The sequence below is a fragment of the Lepisosteus platostomus genome, chromosome 10, assembly GCF_059453375.1.
Source record: "Lepisosteus platostomus isolate fLepPlt1 chromosome 10, fLepPlt1.hap1, whole genome shotgun sequence".
NCBI lineage: Eukaryota > Metazoa > Chordata > Actinopteri > Semionotiformes > Lepisosteidae > Lepisosteus > Lepisosteus platostomus.
The window spans coordinates 40,786,242-40,799,267 of NC_142620.1; the positions used below are offsets into that span (position 1 = coordinate 40,786,242).

A 13,026-nucleotide genomic window follows, 5' to 3' on the forward strand; every position below is an offset into this window, starting at 1 on the left:
TTCCAATCCAACTTCCTATTACTCTATGGAAGAGCTCTACGGGCTCTACAAGAGCCCTTTTTACATCCATTGCATGGACTACCATTAATTTCAGGAATGCCAATTAATAAAAACATAAGAAACGTTATAAACAAGAGGAAGGTATGCAATCTATCTAGCCCTTTCAGTAGTTAGTAGTTAATTGATCCGAAGATCCCATTTCATGAAAGAAGCCAGAATATTGGCTTCAACAACATGGCTGAATATCTTGTTCCATACTGCCACAGCCCTTTGGGTAAAGAAGTGCCTCCTGTTCTCAGTTTTTATACAGCAAGCACTGCCAACTTGTTCCCAATTGTGCCCTCTGTTTTGTGTTTCACTGTTCATTCATGACAATCTAGATTTGTTAAGTATGATCACTTTTGCAGAGTCCATGTTGACTGGCCCCATTAACAGCATTACTGTACTCGTTGGACTCCTACTGTATGTTTCCCTTTATGTACATGTTAAGCTGACTGGCCTATAATCAGCTGATTCAGTATTGGTATTATATTAGTAAGGTCTCCTGAAATTTTCATCAGCTTTTAATCATTGAGAAAAAATGTCTGTTAGTGGCTTATAAATTATTGATCACTGTAACAGTACTGGTGCATATGCTATAAGGATGTGACTGTAAATGCAGTAGGTTTTGCTATTTCACCGCTTTCTATGCTTAAGTGTAAATAATCTATAGCAATGTGGATATTTGCAACATTTTCATTAGTAAAGATATCTGTAAAATAGTTATTCCTTTTTAATTATACACAATTTAAGTATGTACTGTATGCTTCTCATGCCTATGTGAACTTTCTTTAGATGTTCATTATATTCACACTTCCAAAGACAGACATAGCCACTCTGATATTCAGTAACATAGTTCTGAGTGCTAGTCTAGATCAAGAAACCACAATACCTCAGGCTCAACCTGTTCTAAATTCTGGAAACCAGTGGTTTCCAATCCTCAGTATTGTGGGTTCAAACCCCCTTATTACAAGAAATCAAAATATGTTTTTTCTCTCCTTGAGGTATTAATATTCCATACTGAGATATAAGTTTCAAAACTGACAATGAAGACAATGAAAAACAGGAATAAAGGAGTGTTTAGCAACACAAAGTCCAACTCAAGGGTACAATCCTGGTGTTCTTTCAGAAGCTTTGAGAGATTTAGATCCTTAAAAGAGAGAATATTCACAGGCAGAATAAACAAAGTTTACTTTTTTATAACTTTTTCACAGTGTTTAGGTAAGGGGTGGCCATCCTAAAACCCAGAGAAACACACAGTCCGAAAGGCATAATAATTGCTTACACTTATATAGCGCTTTTCTGGACACTCCACTCAAAGCGCTTTACAGGTAATGGGGACTCCCCTCCACCACCACCAATGTGCAGCATCCACCTGGATGATGCGACGGCAGCCATAGTGCGCCAGAATGCTCACCACACATCAGCTATCAGTGGGGAGGAGAGCAGAGTAATGTAGCCAATTCATAGAGGGGGATTATTAGGAGGCCATGATTGGTAAGGGGCAATGGGAAATTTGGCCAGGACACCGGGGTTACACCCCTACTCTTTTCGAGAAGCACCCTGGGATTTTTTTAATGACCACAGAGAGTCAGGACCTCGGTTTTACGTCTCATCCGAAGGACGGCGCCTGTTTACAGTATAGTGTCCCCGTCACTATACTGGGGCATTAGGACCCACATGGACCGCAGGGTGAGCGGCCCCCACTGGCCCCACTAACACCTCTTCCAGCAGCAACCTTAGTTTTTCCCAGGAGGTCTCCCATCCAGGTACTAACCAGGCTCACACCTGCTTAGCTTCAGTGGGTTGCCAGTTGTGAGTTGCAGGGTGATATGGCTGCTGGCTGCATAATAGGTTACCCTAAAATTACCACCTTCTAAATACTTGGAGCACTTTAATTTTGACTATTTAAGATGGAAGTTTGCATAGTTGAGTAATTTAGAGATCAATTTGAAATGAAAGCATTAACACTCTCAAGGCCTCCAATTGGCTCTTGATTTAACTGAACAGATGAGTTTACTACAGTATGTATTATTAACATTTCTAAAATGGCACTGGAAGGGTGGCCTACAGCATAAGAGCTTCTGGACCTTGGATGGTTTCAGGACTGATGGCAGTGTCTACAGTGATGAAAGGGAAGGGAGGTTTCCAGTTTCAGGAGCTTTTCTGACCAGGGTGTCATCTAAACATATTGATATCGGGGTTCGTGTATCCCTTGTTTGTTCATTTTCTGAAAACACTCATACAAAAACAAATTCTAAAAAAGTTTAATAATTTCCAAAATAACCCACCATTATCTGGTTTATTAGAAAATATATTGGTTTATCCAAGTTGATACTACTTGATGTATTTATGTATCATATATCCTGTATTTATATACTGTACAGTACAGTGCAGTGCCATGAAAAAGTATTTGCCCCCCTACTGATTTCCTCTGTTATTGCACATTTTTTACACTGAATGTTTTCAGGTCTTCAACCAAAATTAAAACATTCGATAAAGGGAACATGAGTGAACAAATAAAACATTTTTTTGCTTATTTAATTTATTAAATGAACAAAGTTATCTAACACCAACTGGCACTGTTGAAAAAGTAATTGCCTCCTAGTTAAATCAACCCAATTAAAGGGATAATTTAAAGTTAGCTGATTGAACACAGCCAGGCTTGATTATAGCCAGTCCTGCTCAATATAAACCTCACTTATTTTGACCCTTACCATCAGAGTCAAGTTGCCAGCACAAAGACTCACCAAACACATTATGCCACGATCAAAGGAAAGATCAGAAAAAAAGTTGTTTTTAAGGCTCTGGGACTCCACCAAATCACAGTGAGAGCCATAATCTCCAAATGGAGAACACTTGAAACAGTAGTAAATCTTCCAAGGGCTCAGCATAAAACCATCCAGGAAGTCACAAAAGATCCTCAAAAAACATCTGAAGAACTGCAGGCTTTTCTTGCTTCAGCTAAGGTCAGTGTTCATGACTCCACAATCAGAAAGAGACTGGGCGAAAATGGGCTTCATGGGAAAGTAGCAAGTAGGAAACTACTGCTAACCAAGAAGAACATAAATCCTCGTCTCTGATTTGCCAAAAAGCACCTGGATGATCCTCAAGCCTTTTGGGAGAATGTTCTATGGACAGATAAGTCAAAAATGGTGTAAAGCAAACACAGCATTCCACAGGATCCTTTGCTGCCTCAGGACTTGGATGACTTGCCATAATTAAAGGAACCATGAATTCTGCTCTGTATCAGAAAGTTCTTAAGGAGAATGTCCAGTCATCCGTCCGTGAGCTGAAGCTGAATCGTAGTTAGATCATCCAGCAAGACAAAGATCCAAATCGCAAAAGCAAGCCCACATCAGAATGGCTGAAAAGAAGCAAAATTAAAGTTTTGGAGTGACCTAGTCAAAGTCCAGACCTAAACCCAATAGGGATGCTGTGGCAAGATCCGAAACGAGCAGTTCATGCTCGAAAACCTACCAATGTTTCTGAATTAAAGCAGTTCTGTGAAGAAGAGTGGGCTAAAATTCCTCTACAGCAATGTGAAAGAATTATATGAAGCATTTGGTTGCAGTCATTGCAGCTAAATGTGGCACAACCAATTACTTTTTCACACAGTGAATATGGGTGCTGGATAACTTTGTTAAATAAATAAATGAAATAATAATAAAAAAGTGTTATTTGTTCACTCAGGTTCCCTTTATCTAATACTAGATTTTGTCTAAAGTTCTGAAAACATCCAGGGTGACAATTATGCAATAATAGAGGAAATCAGGAAGGGGAAAATACTTTTTCACAGCATTCTATATCCTCATTCTTCTACGTTTAGAAGAATGGTGGTGTGGTGGTCAATACTTTGCCTCACTCATGGAATGATGGATTGGTCATGGATTGACCCCGGCCTTGGAGCTTCTTCTGTGTGGTTTGGGTGTTGTTCATATGGATTTTCCTTTTCTGTTCCAGTTTCCTCCCATTTTCCAGAAACAATGGGAGTATATCTGAGCAGGTTTATTGGTGCCTTTATATTGTTTCTATTTGGTGTGTCTCCATGTCCTAAAATGGACCAACATCCCGTCAAGGGCAAAGTCTCATTTTCAACCTTTGTTTCCAGGTCAGGCTGTTGGGTGCCATGACCCCTACTAGAAATAATTATTTTCCAGCCCTTGTGGTACTGTATGAAGGATTTTGAAAAGGAGAATTTCTTTGGACCTGTTTTAAGTCCAAGCTTAGATATTTTCTGTGAAATGTTCGTTATTTTCTGATCCAAAACAAGGACATTTAATACAGCTTTCATTTGTCTGTTTAACAGGGATAACCATCTGTCCATAACCCTTTTAGTAGGATTACTAATGGTCTGTTTGTGAAAAATTAATCTACACCATTAAATCCCTCACTATTGATTAAATGGTTATGACAAGCCCTCAGGGAAGATCAGAGTTCTTTTAAAATTCCTTTTACTTTAATTCACACATTTTAAGCATTTATTGATTGTGCAGATACTGACACTGATGGATAAACCGGCTTGAAATATAATATAAAAGTGACAGTGATGATAGAAACTGGTGAAGTGGATCGGGTGACTCAGATACAAATACATATATTAGGTTTTTTGCGTATTATCTCCAGCCAGCCTTTGAAAGTAACTATTAGCTCAAACCTGTCACAAAAAGTAGTACAAAATGAAACCATGACTCTCTTTCTCCCATTACTTTTAATACTTGACTCATGCCTTAAAAGAAACATTTTTACAGTATGTCCTTCATGTATGTGTTTTAAATCAATATCTATGCCATCTAGGTATCGACTTGGCAAACTTATTCATGGGCTAGTTTTTTTAGTTTGTATTGTGCATTTTCTGTAACATTCTGTAACAGTGTTTCTGATTAATTCTGTAAAATTATTAATATAATTAGTTTTGAGGGCATCACTAGTTAAAACCTGTTTCCACCCTCTTGGCAGAAAATACAATCAATGCTGAATCAGAAAAAAATAATTTAGGACATGATGCCATTTGTCCAGAAAGTTTATTTGTCTTTTTGTTATTGTACAACATGCATCATTTAATACATTTGTCATAAGTCATTCATAAATAATCTGACTGTATTAAATAATTCACAGTGGTCATACACAAGATTAAACCTAATTGAATATTGTGTTGGCAGGACAAGAAGAATATGTTACAAAGAGTTGCATATATCAAGCGGACATATGTTCAGTATATCATTCATTTAGACCGTTTCGTAAATGAACTTGGTTATAACTTCTACATTAGATACTCAAAACAAGTACATTACTCTGGAATTAAATTGATATCAACTGGTTGGGATAACAATTGAATTCGCGAGCAGTAATGCATTGAAGTTGAATACTCATCCAATCTCTGGGGATTCAGATCTCCTGCGGACTCAAAGAAACAGTTGCAGGCTGTTGCTGTCCAATCCGCGCTCTCTGTCTCGGTGCCAGGCTGTGCTGTGCGGCTTGCGACGGTGCGCTGCTGATGCTCACTGACCGGCTAGTTAGTGTTGGCTTTAACTAGCACAGTTTGTGCACAGGAGAAAAGATGACTGTGGGTCCCAGCAAGTCAGGAAGAAGACCGGTTCGTTCCTGATGAAGAGCTAGTTCTGAATAGTGATTAAGCTGTCCACAGTTCCGACCTGTTCATGAGGCTTGCTGCAGGTGCTAACCTCGGGTGGATCCTCTGGTTACTCTCTGGCAACCTCCGCTCTAGACTCTTAGAACAAAGGAAAGTTCTGGCACTCGGACACACTGGCCGTTCCGTGGTTGTCCGGGCTGAGTCTCAGGATGGTCAGGAGGCGCGCTGCGAGAATGTCCTGCCCTTGGGAGCCTTCTGCTCCTGGGCCATCCTGCCCTGGAATTCTCCTTTGAATTCCCTTTAGAAAAGTCCACAGAATTCCACTGAATCTCCCAGGCTCTCTGTGTTGCCTGTTTTTACCTGGAGGAACTTCAGCTCGTTGATTGGCTGAAAGTTCCATGGGCATCAGAGTCCCACGTGGGTTACTCGGTCCTACCAGTCCCTGATTGGTTGATCAAGGTGAGATATGAGTCACTTACTCCTGACACTTAGGAATGCAGTCCAGATGTCCATCTGGCACTCCCTAGACAGATAGGCGCCAATGGATGACCATTGATCATGATAGCCAGGCTTAGCTAAGTGCATCCCCCTTTGGGAGCTGTCCTAGGAAACCTTAAATCAGCCTGCATGAATAGTTTCTCTGTGGCTGCACCACAGAGATGAACAGAGAAATGGGGCCTCATTTGGGAAGGCTCAGAACACTTAATTCTTTCTTATTAATAAGCCTCGCCGCTACATATCCCCCCTTTTTGAAGGTCACGAGGTCCTGAGGCGTTGTTGCCTTCAAAACAAAACAGAGTTAAGTGATGTCCCTTGCCATTAGAACATTAATCTTAAATGTCCACATTACTCCTCGAGAATTCATTCTGGAACCAGCATTGGGAACAAACAGGATGAATAACATCTGGAGTATGTATAAACACGGTAGGAGACATCGTCTCAGTCTAGGCATTACACATCAGGAAGTTCACTGTCAATATCTGATACCTGTGTAGTAGATATTTGGGGAGAAGTCACTTCCTTTCTTTTGACATGCTACCTTTGACTCATTCATGCTACCCAGAGTACATCTTGATGTGAGAGTACATCATTCAGAGTACACTGTCAGTCATGATCCAGCTACCCGGCAGCAGTGTTACAATAACACCAGTTCCTGTTCTCAGCCCCCGGATAAACCACAACACCTGTGTTGGGTATCTGCTAGGGTGGTTTGGAGGTTTGTTCCATTAAAGCAAACTCAACAACCTGTACCTCTTCAGGGCTTACTGTTTCTTGGATTTCTATCCAATTCCTTAGTGTGGCACCTGAAGGCATCCACGACCTCAAGTTTGGTCTTATGTTGTCTGGTTCCAGACCGTACAGTGTTAAGTTATCATGCTGTACTATGGCCTCCTTGGGAACTTGCAGGAAAACTGTTTGATTAGGTAGCTGCACTGCGGTAGCTGTATCATGCCTGTCACAAGTCACAGTGTCAGTTAAATGTGGTGTGCTGACCAGCCATTTACTTCCCACCTGCTCTTCATGGGGTTCATTAACCTCCCTCTCCTCGTTAGTAGCTTTACACCCTTTATTGGTGAATCGTTTAGACACAGCCAATGGATAGCTTTGGTAGCCATACCCATCTCAAGATTTGGAACCGAATTCAATCTTGGATTGCCTTCTGGGTGAGCTATGAGCGATGGGGTTAATGTCACATACTCCTCTACTGAGAAGAGTGGAATCAAGTGGGTTGGGAATTGTGCCATGGCTAGACTGGCTACAGTGGCACTAAACTCCCTTAACAGGTCTTGTGTCAACATTCTGGCCTGTTGCACACAAGCATAAACCCACTGTATAACACTGGCAATCATGTCCACTGGTTGGGGGATAAGGTTTAACCCTGTTGCATAGGAAGTTGCCTGTAGGGTTTTCCCTAAGCTTTCCAGCCTTTGCTGCTGTCGATACAGTCTGTCACTACCCTCTGGCATCTCTGACACCTGCCTTCTTGGGGCAGTCAGGGTGAGAGTGCCAGTAGCACACAAACCTACCAGAAAAAGCAAACGAGCAACAGTGGCGGCAGCAATCAGTCCTCCCAAAAGTCTTTTCGGGTGGCTGATCCCAGTCATCTCCTTCTGAGTGACTGTTGCCTTTCTGAGCTGGTGCAGCATGTACATGGTGTCTTTCTCAGTATGCCCTGTGGCATCTTGGGCACCAACATCCTGGAAATCTGGGGAGATCTGACGCAGCTGCTGATGCTGCTCCTCCTTTTCCAGGGCATCTGCTTTTTCAATTTGTTCATGCCTGTGCTCTAGGAACCCTGCAGGGGGTGGTGCAGCGGTGGAGCATGCCTGACCCTCGGCTGAGTGGTCATTTGGAGCACCTGAGTGATCTGGGATTGTTACCCCATTCTCACTGTTCAGGTCCACCCTGCACACCTTCTGATTGAGGAATCCCTCTATCGGCATGTTTACAGTCGTTCGCTGGGCGTGGGTGTAGGACACCTGCTCGCTCCCCCCTTCCCTCGCTAGGGGTTCAGGGAGCTGCCCCAGCAGTGGGATAGCTAGTTCACTGTCTTCGAACTCGCTATCACCCACCAGGCCCATGTCAGTGCGGGCGGGGATTCTGACACCCCTCTTTGCGATGTCCTGCACTGGCAGGCGAGTGACTTGACCATCCAGCTCCAGTCTGGCTGAACCACTGTTGGTCAGACTCAGACTGACAGACTGAGCTGGTGGCTGTGAGAAAACCGGCTCGGCTTTCATTCCCTGTCCATTCCTGGGGACTGGGTGTGTTGGCAACCCTGCCGTTGAGGCAGGAACAATCAGGTCAGTCTCACTCACTACCTGGTAGTTGTGAGAAATAATGATACCTGACTCCAGGTTCCCTGGGTCACAGCAGAGGGAATCGGCATCTGGGATCAGGTGTGTCCACAGCGCAGTAGTCTCAGCGTCCAGCTGGACCTCCTGTCTAACCTGTGAATGTTGCACCAAGGGCACCTGGTGGTGGCCCTGTGACAGCTGTTCAAGCAGATCCTCACTGATAAAGGACCTCTCAGGGCTAAGGGTGAGGGCTACATCACCAACCTGCTCTCCTGCCATCTGGATCCCTTCCACCACTGCAGGGTGGTGTTCCTGACCCCTCTTGGGTGCCAGGGTGCACAGGGAAAGCTCCTTTTCATCGCCAGGTGGGGAGATCTGCTCCTCTTTAGGGATGTAAAAGGGGTGTGCTTTACCTGGTGGATCAGGCGGCTGCTTGGAGCACCGCTCCTGTGGCAGGGAGGCTGTTGGGACCTCGGCCGGGACACGACTTCCCTGTATATCCGGGGAACAAGGAAATATTTTTATTTCTTGTCCAGAGGGAACAGAAGGAATCTCCACATAGGCTTCTGTGTTCGGTGGGCACTGTGTGAGCACAGTCTGCCTCTTGGCCCCCCTTTCCTTCTGTACAGAAGGCTTAGGAGCCTTGACCTGTTTCCCCACTTTGCCTTTCTGGTCATCCACCAAAGGTTCCACTCTGAGTCGCATGCCCTTTTCTTTTTCTACCCGTTTGAGCTTGCCGTGTGACATCAAACACCTTTCAACCTCAGTGTCAATCAGTGTCTCACTGGGTAAGACATCTCCCATGGCAGCCTGGAGGTAAAAGCTTCCTGCTTTTCCTCTCTGTTTTACTGCCTGCTCTGTGACTTCAGGGGTGGAGTCAGCACTCGCTTGGGAGTGGCTGACCTCATCCAGGCAGGAACCCTTCCGCTCAATCAGATAGACTGAGGGAGGGAGAGGGGGCGGGTCTCCGCCTCCTGCAGTGGAGAGTATCAGCTCATTCACGCTTCCGGCAGCCTTGGGGAGTGGTTGTCCCTGTCCTAATAAAGCTTGTTCAAGCCTGGCCAGGCGGGCGGCTACTGAATCCTTTTGTTCAGCCTTTTCTAGCTCTTTCCCTCCCCCGGTGTTCTCATGGCACTTAGGACGCTGGGTGCGGTTCTGTGTGCCTGCTTTGGAACGGGGCTTAGCCAGCTCAGGAGCCTGTGCTCCTTCGAGCAGGGGGGAATTAACCCTGCTGGCTCTGACGGCGAAAACAGTCGCTTTAACAGCTTTTTGCTCAAAGCGACTTTGGACATCATACTCCCAGGCTTTCTGCACGAATCTCTTAATATCAGTCATTTTCATGGTCTGTGCATCTGTATGCATTAAGATCATCTTTCTGACTGACGGGTGGAGATTCGCAATGAATAAACCCTTGAAATGTATGTTCTCTTCGCAACCCTCATCATTTCGCCCTGCAAAATAAGTTTGTCTAAGTCTCTCGTAATATTCGCGAGGGGACTCTGCTCTCTCGTGCTTAATGTTAAGGGGAGCGGCTATCACGGCAGTCGGGTCAATAAACGCACTGTATTCTTCGATAAGTGCTTGACACAGCTGTTCAAAGTCATTACAGACTTCTTTCATCTGCCTAGCCATCCACTCATGTACAGCTCTGCTGGTAGTTTTCCTGACCAGAAACACTTTCTCCTGTTCTGTGGGGTTTGGCAGGTACTGCAGGGTATACCTGAGGTCTTGAATATACGTCTCGATATTATTCTCTGACACTGCAGGGTCAAATCTCTCTATGTCCTTCGCTAGCTCTCTCAGAGAATAGAGATTTATTCTCCTAGCTTCTCCGCTGACGGAGATATGGAGGAGATCGTGGTCAGACCTGTCGCTGCTAGAGAGAGTGCTTAATAGCGACTCGAATTCAGACCTTTTAGCAACCATCGTTAAACTTAACGAGTATTACTTTTAAGTACGAAATCACAGTTTTACCACAGAAAACCACAAGATCAAATATGCAATCAACTCGGTAGATCGCAAAAGATCACAAAACAATCAAGCACTGCTTAAAGAGCAAGGGGAACTTTTTTCCTTTCGGCTTTCAGCACACTGTATTGTCGTGTATGAAACCCGCAGCGTTTTATATTGAATTATTCAGCTTGGTTGACTCATTTCAGTCTTGCCACGCCCGTCCAGGGACGCCAAAATGTAACGTTGCCATAGACGGCCCAGGGACGCCAAAGTGTAATGTAGTGTGCTCTCTGAAGGCACCAGTTCTGTAGGGTTTGGGCATTTACTGGGACAATTATTAATTGTAGCAGTAAATCACAAAATTGATTCTTTTGATGGCTTTAGAATCCAACCATGCGATATAACTCAAACAACGCACACACACAGGTACTAATACACGAGGATACATTTATTAATACATAGAATATGCATATAAACCTAACAGATCTTATCGAGAGGGTTATCAGAATACAAAAGGTATATATTCAGTCAGTTACAAAGAGTTACATATATCAAGAGGACATACGTTCAGTATATCATTCATTTAGACCGTTTCGTAAATGAACTTGGTTATGACTTCTACATTAGATACTCAAAACAAGTACATAACTCTTAGGAATTAAATTGATATCAACTGGTTGGGATAACAATTGAATTCTCGAGCAGTAATGCATTGAAGTTGAATACTCATCCAATCTCTGGGGATTCAGATCTCCTGCGGACTCAAAGAAACAGTTGCAGGCTTCAGCTTGTTGATTGGCTGAAAGTTCCATGGGCATCAGAGTCCCACGTGGGTTACTCGGCCCTACCAGTCCCTGATTGGTTGATCAAGGTGAGATATGAGTCACTTACTCCTGACACTTAGGAATGCAGTCCAGATGTCCATCTGGCACTCCCTAGACAGATAGGCGCCAATGGATGACCATTGATCATGATAGCCAGGCTTAGCTAAGTGCATCCCCCTTTGGGAGCTGTCCTAGGAAATCTTAAATCAGCCTGCATGAATAGTTTCTCTGTGGCTGCACCACAGAGATGAACAGAGAAATGGGGCCTCATTTGGGAAGGCTCAGAACACTTAATTCTTTCTTATTAATAAGCCTCGCCGCTACAGTAGTTAGACAGCCATCTTGTTATACACAGTAATGACAGCATGCCAGATGTGAATGGTAATCACATGCTGATGATACAGTACCATGTTTGGAATTAATTCAGAAGAGATTCAGTGGAGAATTCTGTGGACTTTTCTAAAGGGAATTCAAAGGAGAATTCCAGGGCAGGACGGCCCAGGAGCAGAAGGGCAGGACATTCTCGCAGCCCGCCTCCTGACTATCCTGAGACTCAGCCCGGACAACCATGGAACGGCCAGTGTGTCCGAGTGCCAGAACTTTCCTTTGTTCTAAGAGTCTAGAGCGGTGGTTGCCAGAGAGTAACCAGAGGATCCACCCGAAGTTAGCACCAGCAGCAGGCCTCGTGAACAGGTCGGAACTGTGGACAGCTGAATCACTATTCAGAACTAGCTCTTCATCAGGAACGAACCGGTCCTCTTCCTGACTTGCTGGGACCCACAGTCATCTTTTCTCCTGTGCACAAACTGTGCTAGTTAAAGCCAACACTAACTAGCCGGTCAGTGAGCATCAGCAGCGCACCGTCGCAAGCCGCACAGCACAGCCTGGCACCGAGCCAGAGAGCGCGGATTGGACAGCAACAGCCTGCAACTGTTTCTTTGTGCCCGCAGGAGATCTGAATCCCCAGAGATTGGATGAGTATTCAACTTCAATGCATTACAGCGCGAGAATTCAATTGTTATCCCAACCAGTTGATATCAATTTAATTCCTAAGAGTTATGTACTTGTTTTGAGTATCTAATGTAGAAGTTATAACCAAGTTAATTTACGAAACGGTCTAAATGAATGATATACTGAACGTATGTCCTCTTGATATGTGTAACACTTTGTAACTGATTGAATATATACCTTTTGTATTCTGATAACCCTCTCGATAAGATCTGTTAGGTTTATATGCATTTTCTATGTATTAATAAATGTATCTTCGTGTATTAGTACCTGTGTGTGTGCGTTGTTTGAGTTATGTCGCATGGTTGGATTCTAAAGCCATCAAAAGAATCAACTTTGTGATTTACTGCTACAATTAATAATTGTCTCAGTAAATGCCCAAACCCTACAGAACTGGTGCCTTCAGAGAGCTACATTACATTTAATTTTGCTATGGCAACGTTACACTACTAACACTAACATCTGCTTCAGACTTAAACCATGTTCTAGTGAAACTTTTTTTTACCCTACAGTGGGTTATCACCTGCTTGGTGAAATATGCCCCACAACACTAACTATACTTCTTCAAAAATATCTTGGCCAATGAACTTCAAATTTAGGTGTAATTCTAGTTTCCCCTTACAGTTCCTCTAGTTCCCTTACAGTTAACTAACGCTGTTAAAGTCAGGAGGGACTTTTAAAACTGCTTGCAGCTTACTAGTGCAGTTTTATTACTTTAGACCCTCCTCTGTGATCGTATTTATTCATTGTATCTGTTTGCCCACATTTACTTGACAAATAAATTGTATTCAGATGGTCAAAGGAATATTAG

The 13,026-nt window shown here is 43.6% G+C and overlaps 1 protein-coding gene across 2 annotated transcripts in view; it reads left to right on the forward strand.

Annotated features, from left to right (window-relative positions):
• Positions 1–13,026, forward strand: part of htr2cl2 (5-hydroxytryptamine (serotonin) receptor 2C, G protein-coupled-like 2) — a 168,039-nt gene that overhangs the window by 130,303 nt on the left and 24,710 nt on the right. The window lies entirely within an intron of this gene.